The following is a 22,158-nucleotide window of genomic DNA, read 5'->3' as shown; positions in this document are numbered from 1 at the left end:
ACAAAATTCGATATTTCTCTCCTCTTCAGCCCAGGCCTGAGAATATTTTTTTTCTTTTAAAGTAAGTTGGAAAGTTCACAGTAACAAAAGAGAGAAAATACTTCATAAGAATTTATACTATACATTTATTTCCTATCCAAGGCAATGCCAAGGAACATTCAGGCTATTCTTGTGGCTGTCATCTTTTGTCTAAAGTTTTGTGTTCTCAAGCAGTGTTATCCAGGACTCTTAACTTGCCTAGCTCACTGGAGTCACCGGGACAATACAGACTGGGTCTGCCAACAACCCCTAGCCAGGCTATATCATCAAGTTCAGTGGCCGCTTTAAAAGTAGAAAGTACTTCCAAACATTTTTATTAAGTCCCTGGCAGAGATTGCATGATCTTGGTGACAATTCAATTATAACTCTCTTAAATCATTTCAGGTAGGTTCAGTGGTCTTATCCCATGTGAAACACTAAGGGGAAACACCATTTATCCTCTCTAATAGAAATTAAATAGCAAGCTGGCATAACTTCTATACAGTAAAATACTTTCAAAAGTTTACAAACATCACATGTTAAATTCCTTTGTTCTAGTATGTATAATATTTCCATTTCTGGAAATATACATAGCAGATTTTACAAAGGAAAAATAGTATGGTAAACTCCTTTGTTTCCCATGAGAAAAATAAACTAATATGTCATCTTATTAAAGAGACCAGAGATTTTTCTGAAGTTCTCCTATAGAGCTATAGATCATTACAAATAAAATGCAAAATACTAGTTCACTGAAGAACACACTGAAGGAGAAACAGTTCTTCATTTTTACCCCAGCTGCCCAATTCAGGCCATAAAGGTTCATGATTGTACAATCTCAACAGCTTCCAAAAAAGTCTGATGGTTTTCAATTATTCTTCACATGCTAATAATCTCCCACATCACCATTTTTATTTCTAAAAATGCAGCTTTAAGAATATTATTCACCCACTTAGATTTTTCTCAACTACTCCCTCTTATCTATGGGATGAATTTCAACTTCTTAGTGGAGTATTTTAGACTACTGTTTGACCTAGGTCTAATTCATCTTTTCAGTTACATTCTCTTTCATTTTCCACTAAAGGTATCAAGCTGAACAACTCACACTTCTCCAGGAAAAAAAAATCTAATTTCAAGTTTATTCTTTTTTATAACACGCTTATTTGGAAATTATGGGATTTGTGCTGGAGATAACTTTTCAAGTCATGTGACTTTGGGTCACAAAATAAGTATAGAAGGCAAGTATAAATAAATCATATATTTGAATATTGATAAGGCAGGAACCCCAAAATTTTATAAGAGTGAGAGAACATGATCCAATTGCTAGAAGAGTTTAGGATGAATAGAGACACGGGTGAAGTCTAGAAATGCTTGGCAGATGGGAGATTAGTGATACAGTGAAGCAACTAATCTGGGTCAGGAAGATCCCATGGAGAAGGGCATGGCAACCCACTCCAGTATTCTTGCCTGGAGATTTCCATGGACAGAGGAGCCTGGGAGGCTATAGTCCACAGGATCTCAAAGAGTTGAATACGACTGAAGAAACTTAGCATGCATGCATGCATGAAGCAACTAATGGTCAAGGGAAGGAAAAGAACAAGTTCTGTGGCAGAAATAAAAGAATAAAGCTTTGAGATTAAAGACATGAGATCTTTCAACTTGAGCAGTTGTAGGTGATGACACGTTCCAAATGCTAAGTAGAAATTGATGAACTGGAACAGATTTCTAAGATTTTTAAACTAGAGAAAGTCAAAGGATCATAAGGCTAGAGTTTTGAGAAGGTCAAACAGATCAAATGACCCAAGCAAAGGCAGAGGATGGAATGAAAAGGAAAATTTTGTCTTAACTGCTAAGTTCAGTTCAGTTCAGTCGTGTCCAACTCTTTGCGACCCCATGAATCCCAGCACACCAGGCCTCTCTGTCCATCACCAACTCCCGGAGTTCACTCAGACTCACGTCCATCGAGTCAGTGATGCCATCCAGCCATCTCATCCTCTGTCATCCCCTTCTCCTCCTGCCCTCAATCTTAACTGCTTAAGTCCTTCCTGAATATAGAGGTGTCTCTTGAAGAGGGTGAGAAAGTTCATTTTGAAAAAGTATAAATTATATGATTAGACGACATGGACCTCAGCTCACAGAACAACCTGAAACCAAGCAGAAATTAATTTAATTTCTGTAGCTAAAATACATCTTAAGAGGTTTACTATTTAGAAATGATTCCTCAAAAATGTACCCACAGAGTTTATTTGTATTTTTATAGTGGATTAAAAATGAAAGATACATTTTTAAGCAAACAATGTCTGGAAAAAGGCATCTTCTGGACAAAATATGCAAAGTGTGAGGCTTTAAATTTATTAATAACTATATACAACTCCCCACAGTAAAAAACGATTGCTTGTAATGTTAAGATAACTAAGCATTTAGCTTCTTGACAAGATATAAAAGGTATCAATAAAAGTGATTGGTAGATTTCAAAAGAGATAAGAAAGAGAATGCCAACCCCTGCTGTCTGAGTCAAATTTTTTCTCAAGGGTCTTTTTTAACAAGAGGGTCACTGATGACACTCAGCCTTACTCCAGGCTTTGAGTGTGCCCACCCAAAGAGACAGGAATAGATTTTTATTAGGCATATATTAAATAAACTGAAAATATTCTAGATTGTATGTCAAAGAAAAGAAAGGTGTCATAAATCATTGTTACAAGAAAGAAAAATGTAACACAATGAAGTTTCCTGGAACACATGAATGGGGTGTGTTTGGGAACTTCCTCACTGTGGCCAGTAGAATGCTCTTGGGGAAGATTTCGAGACCTGCAATTGAAGCACAATGTATATACAAGATAACAGGAGGCTGTAAATGTCAAAGCAAGGGATTCATACATATTCAGCCAATGAAAAATGAACCAAATTTCCTAAAGTCAGAGCTTTTGTACAGATGTATTTATGAACACTGTCAAGTTAATTAATACATACTGTCAAAAGTTATTACATGAGACTTCTCAGACTGGTTCTATGTTAATAAAAGGTGAAAATATAAGATGAAGTTTACCCTTCCTGGCTCCTAAAATAACAGTTAATGTAATCCACAAAGCTGAGCACACAGTAAATACTCAACACATGGTTCTTAAATTTTAAATGAGTTTTAGTAATGTAACGTAAAATAATGTAAAATAAGTATGTACGCATAAAAATTTACCTTATAACCCTAAGCACTATGTTGTCCAATAGTTTAACCTTTCCCTACTCTAGTAGCTTACAAGGATGTATGATTAGAATTTATCTCCTTTCTTTTCTTCTATTAGGTACACTAATAAGCAGAGAAATAGCAAAACAAAACAAAAAGTGGGTGGGATGACGGGCCAAAGGAAAAGTCAGTAAATAACAAAGAAGCAAGTCACAAAAATGAATAATCACTCCTTTAATAAGTTGATTATTCAGTATTATGGATAATCACACTTTCAAAACCAGTTAGCAGTGAAAACCATTTGCAATCAGCTATCATTTGAATAATCCTAAAGGGCTCACATCTCAATTGCCTCTAATTGTACTTATTACAGCCAAACTGATGCATGTATTGCACAGGACTGGAGTCTTCCCTCAATGTCAAGGATAAGACAGGGGTACATGACAGTGCATCCAGTGTTAAACACTATTGGAAGGCAACAAAAAGTGGATATATGCATAGACACAGAAGCCAGACATCCTGGGTCAAAGCCTGACTCCACCACTAGCAGGCTGTCTGAACTTAGGCAAAGTTTCTTAATCACTCTTGCCTGAGGTTCTCATCTAAAAAATGTGGATTAAAAATAGTGTCTTCCCATAAAGTATGCATAAATTTATATGTTAAACACTTACAGAGGTATTAAAAACATGATAAAAGTCAACAAAGGTTAACAATTAGAATTAGCTATGTTAACAAATGATAAAGAATTTCCAGAGCAGGAATTAATCACCTTTCTATGTAACAAGGGGTGGGAGTCAGGAAAAACTTCAAAGCAGATATAATGATTATATCTGAAGTTTTGCTATGAAGTAAAATGGAGAAAAGCAATTCAGGATGGGAAAAGCAGAATAAACAAGTTTGAGTCTCTCTCAAACTTTAAAAACCTTCAAGAGCTCAAACTGTCTGAAGTTTGGTGGCATTTGAGATCCTTTCTTATCTCCATCCCAACCTCCAAGTATCTAGGTTCATTCTGCACCATAACAAGTCTTCTCCCCACTCTTGGAATACAAGTACCTTCCTGTCCCTTTGGGCTTCTGTCATAACTCAATTGGTAAAGAATCTACCTATAATGCAGGAATCTGCCTACAATGCAGGAGTCCGCCTGCAATGCAGAAGACCTGGGTTCAATTCCTGGGTCTGAAAGATCCCCTGGAGAAGGAAATGGCAACCCACTGCAGTATTCTTGCCTGGAAAAACCCACGGACATAGGAGCCTGGCAGGCTATAGTCCATGGGGTCGGAAGAGTGGGACATGACTTAGAGACTAAACCACTATATATATATATATATATATATACACACACACACCCAGGAGGAGGGCATGGCAACCCACTCCAGTATTCACTTTGGGCAGCATTATAAAGGCTACTCAAGGTGAACGTGAGATAATTGTAGCAGCCAAATTCATGAAAAGATAGTGTACTTATGAGGCTATCATTGCTAGTAATTTAACATATTAGACACCAAGCTAGGAACTTTATACAAAGCAGTTCTAAATTTCCTAGCACAAGTAATAAGCTTCTGGAAGAAAGAAAGGTGTTTAATAAGAAAGATAACAGGAAAGTTAAATTCAGAGCTTTAGTAGGTTTGAAGTGCATATGAGACATCCATTTGGAAAGATCAAACTGGCATGTAGAAATAGAGCTTGAATCTTAGCAGAGTGACTAACCTGAAGTGAGATTTTCAAGATATCAAGCTTTGTGTGATAGCTGAGAATAAGGAAAGAAAGTTACACACAGGGAAAATATATAAAGGATTAACAGAAAGAGAAGGAAAATCTTCTGTTAAAGATATTGGATTAAGTCTTTCAGTTCAGTTCAGTTCAGTTCAGTAGCTCAGTCATGTCTGACTCTTTACAACCCCGTGAACTGCAGCATGCCAGGCCTCCCTGTCCATCATCAACTCCCGGAGTCCACCCAAACCCATGTCCATTGATCAGTGATGCCATCCAACCATTTCATCCTCTGTCATCCCCTTCTCCTCCTGCCCTCAATCTTTCCCAGCATCAGGGTCTTTTCAAATGAGTCAGCTCTCCACATCAGGTGGCCAAAGTATTGGAGTTTCAGCTTCAACATCAGCCCTTCCAATGAACACCCAGGACTGATCTCCTTTAAGATGGACTGGTTGGATCTCCTTGCGGTCCAAGGGACTCTCAAGAGTCTTCTCCAACACCATAGTTCAAAAGCATCAATTCTTCAGCACTCAGCTGTCTTTAGAGTCCAACTCTCACATCCATACATGACCACTGGAAAAACCATAGCCTTGACTAGATGGACCTTTGTTGACAAAGTAACGTCTCTGCTTTTTAATATGTTGTCTAGGTGGGTCATAAGTTTCCTTCCAAGGAGTAAGCGTCTTTTAATTTCATGGCTGCAGTCACCATCTGCAGTGATTTTGGAGCCCCCCAAAAATAAAGTCAGCCACTCTTTCCACTGTTTGCCTATCAATTTGCCATGAAGTGATGGGACCGGATGCCATGATCTTTGTTTTCTGAATGTTGAGCTTTAAGCCAACTTTTTCACTCTCCTCTTTCACTTTCATCAAGAGGCTCTTTAGTTCTTCACTTTCTGCCATAAGGGTGGTGTCATCTGCATATCTGAGGTTATTGATATTTCTCCCAGCAATCTTGATTCCAGGTTGTGCTTCCTCCAGCCCAGCGTTTCTCATGATGTCCTCTGCATAGAAGTTAAATAAGCAGGGTGACAATATACAGCCTTGATGTACTCCTTTTCCTCTTTGGAACCAGTCTGCTGTTCCGTGTCCAGTTCTGACTGTTGCTTCCTGACATGCATACAGGTTTCTCAAGAGGCAGGTCAGGTGGTCTGGTATTCCCATCTTTTTCAGAATTTTCCACAGTTTGTTGTGATCCACACAGTCAAAGGTTGGCATAGTCAATAAAGCAGAAACAGATGTTTTTCTGGACCTCTCTTGCTTTTTCAATGATCCAGCGGATGTTGGCAATTTGATCTCTTGTTCCTCTGCCTTTTCTAAAACCAACTTGAACATCTGGAAGTTCACAGTTCACATATTGCTGAAGCCTGGCTTGGAGAATTTTGAGCATTACTTTACTTAAGTATTTAGTCGTTGAACAAACAACAACTTTATGTAACAGAAAGGATGGCAGAGGATAAGATGGTTAAATAGTATCACCGAGTCAATGGACATGAATCTGAGCAAACTCTGGGAGATAGTGAAGGACAGGGAATCATCACATGCTGAAGTCCGTGGGGTTGCAAAGAGTCTGACACAACTTAGAGACTAACAATAACAACAACTATATTCTCAGTAGTGAAATGCTTTGAAAACATGCAAAACATTGCTTAAATTTACCACTGTCTCAGAATTCTTTGTCCATCAAACTCTCTCTACAAGAAAAAGGCAAGAATGGCAATAATAGCCATAGATTAAAATTCTGTGATGCAAAATAGGAGCTCTGCAAAATTACTGGTAAAGCTGATCATAGATTCAGCTCTCCCTATTTTCCCTCCAGAGCATTATGTAGTGAAGTGATTGCATCTGTTGACACAATGTGCGTCTGTCCCTCCTCCGGAGTGAATAGAACCCAAATCAATTCACACTGTTGCCTTAATAGCTCTAAAATTATAATTGCTGTTTAATCACTATTAAATTGGACTTGGCCTTGATTTCTTGGCAAGTTTTATTTCATTGGAAGTTAACTAAATTTCTTTCTTTTTTTATTACTTTCTATCAAAGATTTCTTTCTAAAATGACAATACGCAAAGTATCATTTTTAAAAATAAAATTTTGACTACAGTGTAAGGAAAGTAGCATTATAGTTAAGCACCCTTTTTCACTTAACTGAAAGAATGTTATCATTCAGCATCATAAGCATCTAAGACAAGTGCAATAGTAATGAAAATCTTTCCCAAGTACAAATTCCCTTTTGCAAGGCAAAATCAACTTCACTAACATGTAATATGTAAATTATGAAACTGAAATATATCTCACATTTGTGCTTAAAGTATATACAATTTCTGCTTTAAAAAACACATATGTTGCTACTAGCTTTCTTGGTACCCACCTTCTTACAGCCAGCATAGAGAAAGAATTGTACTGTGCTGTACTGCACTAAATCACTTCAGTCGTGTCCAGCTCTTTGCAACCCCATGAACTGTAGCTTGCCAGGCTCCTCTGTCCATGGGATTCCCCAGGCAAGACTACTGGAATGGATTTCCATACCCTTCTCTGGGGGTTCCCAACCCAGGGATCGAACCTATGTCTCCTATGTCTCCTGCACTGGCAGGTGGGTTCTTTACTGCTAGCGCCACCTGGGAAGTGAATAAGAAAAAAGAAAAATTGTGGTTTGATTGTGGTTTTCTGATACCTATTTAGGAGTAGTGAATCACACACATGTATTAATTTATTTTAGAATTAAGAGAGCTTTTTAATGGCATTAAACAATAAAGAATTAAACTGTAATCTTGACTGAATCTTTCTAACTTCTAGCCCTCAGTTTTCTCAACTATAAAATAATTTACTCTAACATAATTTTGAAAACCTTTCTAGATCTAATATTTCAGTATGACACAGTAGTAACATGTCCTATTATGGGAGAAGTTTTAGACCACATTTGGAATAGGACACAAGACTACTCTCAAATGAACCAACCAACCAAGTAAAAACAGTGGCCTACTATGAGAATTCTATGGACAGAGGAGACTGGCGGGTTACAGTCCATGAGGTTGCAAAGAGATGGATACGACTGAGCCACTAAATACATACACACACACACACACACACACACACACACACGAGCAACATGATGCCAAATCACAACCCACCCACACAGCAAGACTGCTGTCCCCAAGCTTCCCTGAGGTAGGCAGAAAAGAGCTGAACCACTCACACTCTTAATTCTTCAGTTCCAATAATTATTATATGCATTGGTTGACAAGACTTGTACCAGAACAAGTATTTGTCAATCAAGGAATATTTTAAAGCACAGTTTCCTAATTATAAAAGGTAAAGGAGCATTTTACCTTCTTTTCTATAATCCAAGACAACTAAAAGAAATGTTATAATTTTCTTTCCACTATGAACATTTTGGATTTTTTCACACCAAAACTTTACTGACAGTTGTGGTTTAAAAGGTTTGGTATGTCACCCCTGAGGAGACTGGAGTTCTGCTAATAAAACCTTCCTTCATGTGTCACTGACACATGCAACTGAAGCACTTGGGAGATAATTCTATATTTAAGAGACAGAAGAAGTTGAACTAAAATACGCATATTGAGAAGCACTAGATGGTAAATTATTTGCCCAGATTCTGTAGCTAGAAAATTGGAATTAGCTAGTGCCCTGGGCACTGATACATTAAAGTTTTAATATAAAAATTCTGCTTATGATTTTGCCCTGATGACTTCTTGTCACTCATATGCCCAAAAAAGGCCATATGGAAAAGCACACTAGGGCACGGGTGATAAGTAATTAACTATACCTCACTTAAAATCATTTTATCATACAAGGCAGAAACTCTGACTCCCAATGACATTAACTTACTTAAAATGAATAATACATGGCAAGGAATGGATCCCTGAAGTTCAGAAAAAGGATTTGACTCTTTATCACTGCAGACAAGGTAAGAGCAGTTCTCCTTCAAGAGTTGAGTTCCTAGTCCTAGACAGATGAGGCACAGAATAATTACACATAACTCCCAAAGATCAAGGACATTAATTATGTTGCCTCATAAAAGATCAAGAGTGCAGGAAGTGATTACAGCATTTAGCAATTGTCTCTAAATGTTCCTGCAAGGGATTTGATTAAATTTTTATGATATTCTGCAAGTTTTCTTCTTATTCATGTATTTGGAAAAAAATACTGACTATATAATGGGCTAATGGGAAGATGAAAATAAAGGAGGGAATCATTTTCATTCCTTTCTATTAAGTAATTCCATCAATTTCTTAAGTATGTAATATATTACTTCATCATTAAATATCTAGTATATTCATTTAAACATCATCAAGATTATTTTTTAATGGGCAACTACTAAGCAAAATCAAACTGAATACTAATCTCAGTTATAAAGTAACATGTTATCTTTGAATCCTGCATTGGCAAGTTTAAGCATATCTTAGACAATAATTTGAAGATTTCTGGAATGAATATTTTACAACACTCACTTTGTTGTTCTAATATATCTTAACAGTTTACAAAGTGCTACATGATATGCCAGCAAATTTAGAAAACTCAGAAGTAGCCACAGGACTGGAAAAGGTCAGTTTTCATTCCAATCCCAAAGAAAGGCAATGCCAAAGAATGCTCAAACTACTGCACAATTGTACTCATCTCACATGCTAGCAAAGTAATGCTCAAAATTCTCCAAGCCAGGTTTCAACAGTACGTGACCCATGAACTTCCAAATGTTCAAGCTAGATTTGGAAAAGGCAGAGAAACCAGAGATCAAATTGTCAACATCCGCTGGATCATCAAAAAAGCAAGAGAGTTCCAGAAAAACATCTATTTCTGCTTTATTGACTAGGCCAACCTTTGACTGGGTGGATCACAACAAACTCGAAAATTCAAGAGATGGGAATGCCAGACCACCTGACCTGCCTCTTGAGAAATTTCTATGCAGGTCAGGAAGCAACAGTTAGAACTGGACATGGAACAACAGACTGGTTACAAATTGGGAAAGGAGTACGTCAAGGCTGTATATTGTCACCCTCCTTCAGGCTTCCCTGATGGCTCAGAGGGTAAAGCGTCTGCCTGCAATGTGGGAGACCCAGGTTCGATCCCTGGGTCGGGAAGATCCCCTGGAGAAGGAAATAGCAACCCACTCCAGTATTCTTGCCTGGAGAATCCCAGGGACGGAGGAGCCTGCTAGGCTACAGTCCACGGGGTCGCAAAGAGTCGGACACGACTGAGCAACTTCACTTTCACTTCACTTATTTAACTTATATGCAAAATACTTCATGAGAAACACTGGGCTGAATGAAGCACAAGCTAGAATCAAGATTGCCGGGAGAAATATCAATAACCTCAGATACGCAAATGACACCACCCTTATGGCAGAAAGCAAAGTCGAACTAAAGAGCCTCTTGATGAAAGTGAAAAAGGAGAGTGAAAAAGTTGGCTTAAAACTCAACATTCAAAAATAAGATCATGGCATCTAGTCCCATTAGTTCATGGCAAGTAGATGGGGAAACGATGAAAACAGTGAGAGACTTTTATTTTGGGGGGCTCCAAAATTACTGCAGATGGTGACTGCAGCCATGAAATTAAAAGAAGCTTGCTCCTTGGAAGAAAAGCTGTGACCAACCTAGACAGCATATTAAAAAGCAAAGACATTAATTTGCCAACAAAGGTCCATCTAGTCAATGCTAGGGTTTTGCCAGTAGTCAGGTATGGATGTGAGAGTTGGACTATACAGAAAGCTGAGTGCTGAAGAATTGATGCTTTTGAACTGTGGTGTTGCAGAAGACTCTTGAGAGTCCCTTGGACTGAAAGGAGGCCCAACCAGTCCACCCTAAAGAAATCAATACTGAATATTCATTTGAAGGACTGATGCTGAAGCTGAAACACCAATACTTTGGCCACCTGATGCGAATAACTAACTCTTTTGAAAAGACCCTGATGCTGGGAAAAATTAAAGGTGGGAGGAGAAGGCAACAACAGAGGATGAGATGGTTGGATGGCATCACCGACTCAATGCACAGGAGTTTGAGTAAGCTCTGGGAGATAGTGATGGACAGGGAATCCTGGCGTGCTGCAGTCCATGGGATCACAAAGAGTCAGACACGACTGAGCAACTGAACTGAACTGAACCATACCTCCTAGCTATCTCCTTGTCCTCATGAATAAGCTAAACTCAATGCAGATGTTAAGACTCACTCTCTCAGCTTCATACCATCCAGTGCTTCAAGACCAGTTCAACCCAGGTGGTTATGGAATATACAAGTTAACAGTATATATAAATAGGATGAATTTATTACATTGCTTTGTCCTAAAGAAAGGTATGACACATGACATAAGGCAGAATATGACATTAGGCAGTGTAGAGCAAACCCAGACATTAGGTCTACAGAGAAGCTTATTAATATCACACAGCACCTAGTACCCAGGGTAATAGCCGTTAGTTCATCATCACTAGAAACTATCATCAGAAATTCTAATATTTACTTAGAAAACTTTTCTTTTTTCATTTCAAGGTAAAACAGAAAGAATGGTTGTGCTTTCCTACTATCAGGTATATTGTTTGAATGTAAAAATATTGACACAGTTGTAGTTAACTCATTAAGCACTAATAAGTAAAAAGAAAATTTATTATTAGAAAAAGATACATTTTGTGTGATCATATTCCCCCACTGTAAACTGATATTGTTTTAGTAGAGATTGAGAAGTGACAAATGGTAGTTATTTATTTTTGAGCATCTAGACACATATCATATCCAGCTTTGATTCATTATGACTGAGTTTTAGTACAATTATATAACTCATTTTCTTCTTTATCAGAAAAAAAATTATAGAATGAGGCTTTAGTCAAACAAATAAACTGTCTTGGGGTTAGGTAAACAATTTCCACTTTAAATTGGATCAACGAAATGTCTGAAAAGGTCTTCCTCTTATAGCCTCAGTTGTACAGATATCTGTACAGATATTGTATCTTCTCTCTTTAGAGACAGTTATCCTCCGTCTCAGGCTTCCCTGGTGACTCGTAAAGTCAGATAATAAAGACCTGCCTGCAATGCGGGAGACATGGGTTCGATTCCAGGGTTGTCAAGACCCCTGAAGGAGGCATAACAGCCTCAGTTGTACAGATATCTGTACAGATATTGTATCTTCTCTCTTTAGAGACAGTTATCCTCCATCTCAGGCTTCCCTGGTGACTCGTAAAGTCAGATAGTAAAGATCTGCCTGCAATGCAGGAGACATGGGTTCGATTCCAGGGTTGTTAAGACCCCTGAAGAAGGCATAACAACCCACTCTGATGTTCTTGCCTGGAGAATTCCCTGGGCAGAGGAGCCTGGCGGGCTACAGTCCTTGGGTCACAAAGAGTCGGATGTGACTGAGTGACTAAGCACAGCACGGCACAACAAAGGTAAAGTCAGTCTGGTATATTACCCGCAGAGGGTTAATCTAAAGAAATTAATCGCAAAGAGATTAACCTCAAATATCAGTGGCTGAAACTCCCCTAGAGAGCTGGTTACAAGGACAGTTTCTGCAGTTTACCCCGAGAGATTCTAATTCAGTAGATGTGGGGTTGGATTCAGGAATTTGGTTTTAATCTGTCCTTCAAGTTGCTGATTATTTGGGGGGCACACTCTGAGAAATATTTTTATTAAAAGCTGGATAACACCTGGATAATTCATACATTACCTATCTATTTATATTATACACATAATTGCATAGGTTAACACTTGTTGATATATATTAAAATTATGGAAAATTTTTATAGAAAGCATGGTAACCTATTCAATGTTTTCAGGCTTCAGCTTTCTTGTTTCTCTCTCATCCTGTGTGTGTGTGTGTGTGTGTGTGTGTGTACACACACTAATTGTTCTTTTATTTATTGTTCCATTTAACACTTTTTAACTTTAATTTTAACTTTCAAAATTATTAATAAGGAGCTTTGTGCTTTAAGAGGAACATCTGGTTTTGTGAGGTATTTGGGTATAGCTGACTTCCTATTAATCCCAATTGAAGTGACCCAGAAAGTACACTATAAAATGTAAAAATATGCATTGGAATGTAGGAAAAAGCACACTTATTAAATCTGAAAACTTCAAAAAGCCACTGTTACATAGTGGGAAGATGGAAATAGGCCAAGAATTGTATGTCCAAAACATGACAATTTAAGTGAAATGAATAAACTCATGGAAACAAAATTTACAAAGATTGGCTTAAGAAAAAATAGAAATTCTGAATAGTCCTATGTTATTAAATAATTGTATAATGAAACATTTTTAAACAAAGAAAGCTTCTGGCACAAAAGACATTACCAATCAACTAAGAAATAATTTAAGATGAGATCAAATATATTTTAGTCAATCATTTTCAGAACAGAAAATGAGACCACTTGAATTCACAATACTATCATAACTTTGGAGAAGGCAATGACAACCCATTCGAGTACTCTCGTCTGGAAAATCCCATGGACAGAGGAGCCTGGGAGGCTGCAGTCCATGGGGTCGCTAAGAGTCAGACACGACTGAACGACTTCACTTTCACTTTTCACTTTGATGCACTGGAGAAGTAAATGGCAACCCACTCCAATGTTCTTGCCTGGAGAATCCCAGGGACGGGGGAGCCTGGTGGGCTGCCGTCTATGGGGTCGCACAGAGTCGGACGCGACTGAAGCGACTTAGCAGCAGCAGCCGCATAACTTTGATAGCAATCACTGAAAGTCCCATTAACAAATGAAATTTATGGGCAAATCTCTCCCAAGAACCTAGGTACAAACATCTTAAACAGTGCATTAGTGAACTGATAAGATACAAAATGTGGGGGAAATGACAATGCTGCATTTATTTCAGGAATGCAAGATTATTTTAACATTTGAATTTAGGTATTTCATAACATTAATATTCTAAAGGGGAAAATTACATGATCATCCTAACTACCCATTCATAATAAAAATTAGTAGAATTAAGAGGACAAAGACCATTGCTAATATAATAAGGAGAATCCTTTGTAGAAAGAAATCTACATTGTACTTAAGGGGAAAATACTGAAAGCTTTCCCCCAAGAAATTGGCAATGAGTATGATTATTGCTCTTTCTAGACTGTAATGAAGATTGCAACCAGTGCCATAAAATAAAAAAAATAAATGATTGGAGAAGGAGTAATCTGTAGTTATTCACAGATAGATCCAATAGACAATTGTACACGCAGAAAATTTAAAAGAATTTCCAGAATGACTATGAGAAGTAATATGTAAATTTATTGTGGCTAAGAATTAGAAGGTCAATATTTTAAAAATCAATTTATTTCTGAATAATGTCAACAATGAAAATTTAAAAAATTTTAAGTGTTATTTTACATACATTCAACATAACAAATATCTAATAACAAATCTAACAAAATATGCATCAGATCTTATAAAATTATAAGACATTAATGAGAGAGATTAAAGAAGACCTAAATAATTGGAACAATATATCATATTAGTGACTTCAGACTTCATATTGTAAAGATTTTGGTTTTCTTCAAAGGGAATATAGATTAAATTCTGCACTCATAAAACTCCCAATAAAATTTTTCTGGAAATATTACAGTTCAGTTCAGTTCATTCGCTCAGTCGTGTCTGGCTCTGCGACCCCAAGTATCGCAGCACGCCAGGCCTCCCTGTCCATCACCAATTCCCGGAGTTCACCCAAACTCATGTGCATCAAGTCAGTGATACCATCCAGCCATCTCATCCTCTGTGGTCCCCTTCTCCTCCTGCCCCCAATCCCTCCCAGCATCAGGGTCTTTTCCAGTGAGTCAGCTCTTCTCATGAAGTGGCCAAAGTATTGGAATAAAGCAAGGAACCATGAACAGCTCTCTCAGATATCTCAACCAGAGTTTCAAGAGAGGACTAAAGTCTAATGCCCTAAAAGTTCCATTTCATGAGTTATTAATAACTTCTCTCCTGTGCATCTAGAATGGTAACATATCTGAGAGAATTGATAAAATTTTTACTCAAATTATTTTTTTTCCCTCTATTCAGATGAGGACATCAATTGAGAAAGTCTGGCAGACAGTTTTGAAGAAACAGAACAAGGAATGATATCAGCAGATAATAAGAGTAGTTCTGAAACCACAGAAATTAAATCAGGGAGGGTACTGCAGGGAGAGATAAACAGGCTAATACAATAAAACAGAATGCCCTGAAACAAGCTTGTGCATTTATTGACCATTAAGGTATGACAGAGATGCCGCTGAGGAATAGTAGAAAAGAATGATCTATAAATTCTGCTGGGTTAATTGGATGTCTATATATATCTTGTCTAAGGATAGTTATAGACAGATGATGATGCTAGATACATAGATAATTTTACCCCTATTTTTCTTTGTTGACCAAAATCATTTCTACATGGTGTGTACATCTAAAGGTACAAGGTCAAAACAATAATACTTGTAGTAAGTAACACTAAGAGAATACCATAATTAACTTGGGATAGTTTTTAACAGAACTCAAAATTAACATGAATGGAAATTTTAATAAATTAAGCTACATTAAAATTAGACAGTCATATTCATCAAAAAAAAACACTAAAAGTGTGAAAATACAAGCCACTGACAGGATATCTACAATAAATATATACAACTAAAAAAGGGTCTGTCACACATGAAGAGATGTGTATTCCCTTTAAGAAAGAACTCACCCATTACTAAGAGTATGGGTAGCTGTCAGCTTTCAGCTATTAATACCTTCAGAGTCTCCTTCGGCTTGTGAACTGAGATCATGCTTTTTTCAGGGTCATGCTGACCAAGAATGTAGTAGCTCAGGTCATATTCTTCTTGGGGTGTGTGTGTGTATGTGTGTGTGTGTGTCTGTGTGTGTTAGTCGTTCAGTGGTGAGGTCCCTATCTAATCACTTTACAAGGTGTTACTCTTTAATAAAATTCGCATGTTTCACTCTCAGTATCTGCTTCCCCAGAACACAAACTGTGATGAATTCATGAACGAACTACACAGGGAATTTATAAAAGTCAATAAGAAAAGAACAATTACTTTTTTAAGGGGCAAACTCATTTTAAAGTGGGCAAAAATATGAATAGGCATTTCATGGAGTAGGGAAAGGGGACACATACACTGTTGGTGGGAATATAAATTGGTACACCACTGTGGGAAACAGTACCAAGGTGTCCCAAAAAACTAAAAGTAGCACTACCATATGACCCAGCAGTTCCACTCCTGGGTGTATATCTGAAAAAATGGAAAACATGAATTCAAAAAGATGCACGCACCCCTGTTCATGGCAGCATTATTTACAGTTGCCGAGATATGGAAGCAACCTAAATGCCCATCAGTTCACTAGCCTTCTAATATTTCTCATCAGCAAAAATTTAGTCTCAACTATATTTTGTTAAATGCTAATATTTCTAGGTTTTAAAACATACTTTTTTAATCATTAGTAATGATTAAAGAAATCATATCTTACCTAAAGAATCTTCTATAGTCTGTGAGAGATAATCAGCTATGAATCGCTGATAAGTGAGAAACTAGAAGAGAAAACAAATGAAATAGAAATTATCATAAAAATGATTAAGTTCTTAGCAGATTCATTTGCACCTCTCAGAAATTTAATTTTTTTCAGATTTTCTAAAGATTCTGTAAATAACTTGAAAATCCAGGCATTTATATCATTTATTGATCACAACATTTATCCTGATATAGTATCATACCTAGCAATGCTGTAGAGATTTTAACATAACTTGCAATGACAGCACAATCTTGTTTTACAGCTTTTTAAACTAGAGATTTCTAGATTTTCTAGAATATAGAAATATAGGTTTCTATATTTATACTAGATAATAAATACTTTTCAGGAGAATCCAGTTTTCATTGATACTATGCTGTACATTTTAATGTTACATGAAACTAAATTAAAAGATATTGTTTTCATTTACATAGAAATAGTCTGACATTATCAACAATAAAATTTAAATAAAGGATGGACATATGCCTTTTGAAGTTGAAAGTCATATTTCGCTAGATCATTTTAAATGTTTTAGTTTCTTAAAAACAAAGGAGGAATATGTCTGTCAGATTTAAATGCAAATATAGAACATTATGTTCAAATGATCCCTGAACATTCTCCTTACAAAATACTAGAAGATATATGTATACATCTCTCTCCTATTAGCATCAATTAAATTCGTAGGCTATTTCATTGATGACTTAGAAATGTCAGACTTGTTGAAAATAGAAAACCCTTTGAAAATCAGTAAGTCTGACAATATAAACAACTGGGTATCCTGGACCAGGAGGAAGTGTTGTATAATCATGTCAATAAAGTTGTAACCAAAGATTATGTTACATACATAATTATATATTCTTAGGTTGCTGCAAAAGTGATTGCGGTTTTACATTGTTGAACTTTGTCATTTGATATTGGAATACATTTTAAACAAATGTGGCTATACTATACATCATTTCAATGCATATTTCTCACTTTATTTTTTTTGCTAATGACATATTACTTGTTATTTATTTTATACTTATTTTGTGCTACATGTGCTAAGTCACTTCAGTCATGTCCAACTCTTTGCCACCTTATGGACTGCAACCTGCCAGGCTCCTCCATCCACGGGATTTTTCCAAGCAAGAATACTAGAGTGGATTGCCATGTCCTCCTCCAGGGGATCTTCCCAACCCAGGGATCAAACTCATGCCTCTTATTCTCCTGCACTGGTAGATTCTTTACCATTAACACCACCGGAGAAGCCCTTGAGCCTAGTCATATGATTTAAAATTCATCATTAGAAACCACAATTACTTTTGTACCAACCTAATATATACTACATACTGTATATAGTGATATTTAAGATACTAGGATTTTCTGAAGAGTCATGGAGAGGTTGGCATTCTAGATCAAGGAAAATTAATGTGCAAATAAATGGTATAGTCTAGAAAATCTAGGCAATTCTAGATTGCTGCATAAAGTCTGGGATGGTATTCTTTGATTTTTCTAGGAAATAATAACCACAGTGTCAGTGAAAGAGCTGTTCATGTGTTTGACTGTGAGTGCTGGACTGGCTAGGAAAACAATGGTCATCAGAAGACAGCCACTGAAGTGTGAGATAATGAACAACTTGGTACTGTGTCTGAGAGTTAACACATCAGGTTTACCCTTGGCTGAATTTGAAGACATAAATTAATACTCACTTTAAAAAAATAGAGTTATTTTTTTCTTTCATGTAAAGCAAGTCCAGAAATAGACAGTCCAGAGCTGATAAGAACAGTCTAAGAATCAGGGAACCAGTCTCCTACTCTCTTGTCCGTCAATCATCTTCAACTCATGCTTTCCTTCTGATGGTTCAAAATGGTCCAGGTACCACATTTGTTGTCAAGCCAGGAAGAAGTAGGAAACAGAGTAATCTCTTGCCCCAAGTCCCTTTAAGGACAGTTTTACACAAACTTTTGCTTATCTCTTATTGATCAGAACTGTCATTTGGCTAAGAGATAAGAAAATCTAGAAAAAAGTATTTCTTCGGGGACTTCCTTGGTGGTGCAGTGGATGAGAATCCACCTGCCAATGTAGAAGATTGACCCCTGGTCCAGGAAGATTCCACGTCCCACAGAATAACTAAGCCCATGAGACTATGTGCCGACAGCTATTGAAGTCTGTGCACCCTGGAGCCTTTACTCTGCAACAATAGAAGCCACTGCAATGAGAAGCCTGAGCAGCTCAAAGAAGACTAACCCAACTCACCACAACTAGAGAAAGCACATGGAGCAACAAAGATCCAGTGCAGCCAAAAATAAAATTAATTAAATTAATTAAAAATATTTCTTCTAGATACTTATGTTTACCACAAGTCATGGGTTTTATGCTTAAGGTGAAGGAGAAAAGTATTGGTTGCTAGGTAACTAGCAATCTTTTCTATGTTAGTATTTAGCATTTTAGAGATAGAGCCTTTCTGGATGATGATAATGTTCAGGAGTCTGCTAGTCATCCTAGAGAGGTGGGATGAGGTGTGGGGTGGGAGGGAGGTTCAAGAGGGAGGGGACATATTTAGGCTCAAGTGGTAAAGACTCTGCCTGCAATGTGGAAGACCTGGGTTCAATCCTGGGGTAGGGAAGATTCCCTGGAGGAGGGCATGGCAACTCACTCCAGTATCCTTGCCTGGAGAACCCCATGGACAGAGGAGCTTGGCAGGCTACAATTCATGGGGTTGCATTGAGTCAGACATGACTGAGAGACTAAGCACAGCACAGCACATGGCAGAAACCAACACAAGACTACAAATAAATTATCTTCCAATTAAAAATAATTTTAAAAAAGAAATTACTCAGGATAATAGTAGGATTTGCAAAGAATAGGTACCAAATCCATTTCAATATCCCCACTGAATTTTGGGAGAAAACTGAATGTCAATTAATAACTGCATAATCATAGAGTGTGAATTTTCACTGGTAGGGTGATTGTGTAACAGGATAAGAGAATCATGATATAAAGTTAGTAGGCTTTTAACTTTATCCATCCAAGTCAGGGATGCAGACGGTAGGGGGAAATTAAGAGCTATGGCCAACACTTGTAGTGAAAGAGTGTAGTTCTACAGCTTTGAGTTTTAATTACAACTTTGTCATTCACAAATTTTGTGATTATTGGCAAGGAACAAAACCATCTTGTTTCCTTGTTTATGAATTGGGAATAATTTCTATCTCAAAAGTGTATGGTAAATATTAAACAAAATAACATTAAAACATTGCTGGACTCATAGATTCTCAAAAACATTAACCACATGCTCTCCTAAATCCTACATTCTCCAATCTTTCTGTAACAGGAGATTATAGACTTTTCTAGAAAACTTTAGGACAGAAAAGAAGAGTACCATAGATTGAAAATACATTAAATAAACTTCAGTTATGAAGGTTTATATTAGACATAATTTATAATGAATGGGGACCCTCTGTTAGGTCATAAGTACAAAAACCAAGCCACTTGTTTTTCTTAGTACTCTGTACTAGACATTAGGGGAGAGGATGCTGTGTGTCTCAATGCCAGGCATGAAAAATAAGCAAATATCCTCCCAGGATGCCACTTTGCTAAAAGCCTACCATATGTCCACAGAGCAGTGGAGCATTAACAGCACATCTCATTTTAGATCTCCACTTGACAAGCCCAATGTAAAAGCAAGGGTGAGTTTACACTACACATGCTTATCTAATTTCCATTACCGCTAATCATGTGCACACAGCAGGAAGCCCAGAGCTCTTCAGAACGAGGCTTACTTTTTAAGAGACAGATTATGAAAGTCAGTGAACTTTCACATTTCTTACATTAATTAGCACTTTATATAACTGTGGATATATTATTTCATAACCTTAACTGTTAGTTGTGGCCACATACCCTCTACATGCTTTGAAAAAATAACATCATTTTTAATCTATTGCCTGGAAGGACCTGTAGACAGTCTGTCTTCATAAAAAACCCTCCAAGCCATTTTCTGAATTGCAGAGTAGAAACACTGTCTTAAGGCAAAGAGGCACCAGTGAAAGGAATGAAATATTTACATAAAAAGAAAAACTGTCCACTATGTTTCTATTTGAATTTTACTAAACTAGAGCATGCCCTTTTTTAAAGGAGATAAGGAAACTTTAAACAGCCTCCCAGGTGATTTTCTATTTTGATCTTTCTGATAATACAAGGAAGTATTTACGAAATTCTTCAGCCACAACAGCACAATACCTGACATTATAGGATACGCTACAAACACATTTCTCTGTGCAATTTCCCCCAGGATTTTTATAAGGCAAACAAAAGTGAAATTGAATAATTTTTTTCAGTATTTCACCCTGGATTATATCTTTTTAAAGTGTTTAAGAGTACAGAATATTGGAGAGGAAGTGTATTTTGATAAGATATAAGAACACATTGTCAAAACTGCAGAGCTTCACATCATCCCTATATTAAACCAACTAGAGTGTATTATTTCCACCAAATCTGCCTATATTTTAGAGAAACCCATTTTCCTGTGGAATATCCCATAGTAAAATAAAATTTCTTCCACACCAATATACAGGTAGCAAAATAAGCCAAAATCCAATACTTAGAGATATATAGAGTTTACATTTACCTCTTTATCCCTAATTGACTGAATATGCCATCTTAATGTTATCCAAGTCCCAATTCAACTGACAATCTCTGAAAATTGCTAATGTTACTCTGCTTTCTGCCAAATGATCTTTCGTTAGATTTCCAGTCTGTGGAAGTTCTTCTTGAGGTTTCATATTTTCAGCCTCTCCTTTTAAAATTGTATCATCGGGGGTGTTTGAAGCATTTTTATGGAGGGAAAACTCGGCCAAATGTTGCCTTTAAAGAAAATTTTCCTAAGAGTGTGCTGTCAATCAAGTGAAGCGTGATTACTACATTCAGTTCACAGGGAGGGTAAATAAGTGCCACAGGGGAAAGAGGATAGACACAGGTTCAAGTTCACGCACAGGAAGGCTTGAACAGCTTTTCTTCATAGCGTTGTCCTTATTCTCTTCAATTACACATGATTTCATCTCCATCATCCTCCAAATGGAAAAATATCAAAGACAAAAACAACATGCTTTGTCTTATTTAGCTGGTTAAGTCTTTCTATTACTGTCACCAAATGATTGTATGGAAATCTCAATTCAAAAGCAGGTTAATTGTGAATATAAAACTGACCCCAAAACTTCAATTAATTATAGCAGTTGAACTTTTTCTTTAAAAGATTCAGAAGATGCACTCCTAAATACTGAGAGAGCATCTCTAAAACCCTCTAATCTGCTAGGGGACAGACACATAAGTATCTTGTAAATGGTGGGGGGGGGGGGGGGGCGGGGGGGAGGTATTTCCTGGAACAGCATTAGGACTATTCCTAGAACTGTCCAGCAAAGCATTCTCCTATCACAGTCAGCAAAAACAAGTCCAGGAGCTGACCGTGGCTCAGACCATGAACTCCTTATTGCCAAATTCAGACTTAAATTGAAGAAAGTACGGAAAACCACTAGACCATTCAGGTATGATCTAAATCAAATCCCTTATGATTATACAGTGGAAGTGAGAAATAGATTTAAGGGCCTAGATCTGATAGATAGAGTGATTGATGAACTATGGAATGAGGTTCGTGACATTGACAGGAGACAGGGATCAAGACCATTCCCATAGAAAAGAAATGCAAAAAAGCAAAATGGCTGTCTGGGGAGGCCTTACAAATAGCTGTGAAAAGAAGAGAAGCGAAAAGCAAAGGAGAAAAGGAAAGATATAAACATGTGAATGCA

General features: G+C 37.1%; 1 long non-coding RNA gene across 1 annotated transcript in view; it reads right to left on the bottom strand.

Annotated features, from left to right (window-relative positions):
- The window catches only part of LOC101907246 (uncharacterized), a 92,127-nt gene that overhangs the window by 19,426 nt on the left and 50,543 nt on the right, over nucleotides 1–22,158 (bottom strand). The window contains exon 3 of the long non-coding RNA XR_003035569.2: nucleotides 16,343–16,403. This is a non-coding gene — a long non-coding RNA (uncharacterized lncRNA). The remainder of the gene's footprint in view (nucleotides 1–16,342; nucleotides 16,404–22,158) is intronic.

The sequence above is a fragment of the Bos taurus genome, chromosome 7 (assembly GCF_002263795.3).
Source record: "Bos taurus isolate L1 Dominette 01449 registration number 42190680 breed Hereford chromosome 7, ARS-UCD2.0, whole genome shotgun sequence".
In the NCBI taxonomy this organism is placed as follows: domain Eukaryota; kingdom Metazoa; phylum Chordata; class Mammalia; order Artiodactyla; family Bovidae; genus Bos; species Bos taurus.
Note: the sequence above shows the minus strand (reverse complement) of the source record. Positions and strands in the feature narration are given on the sequence as shown.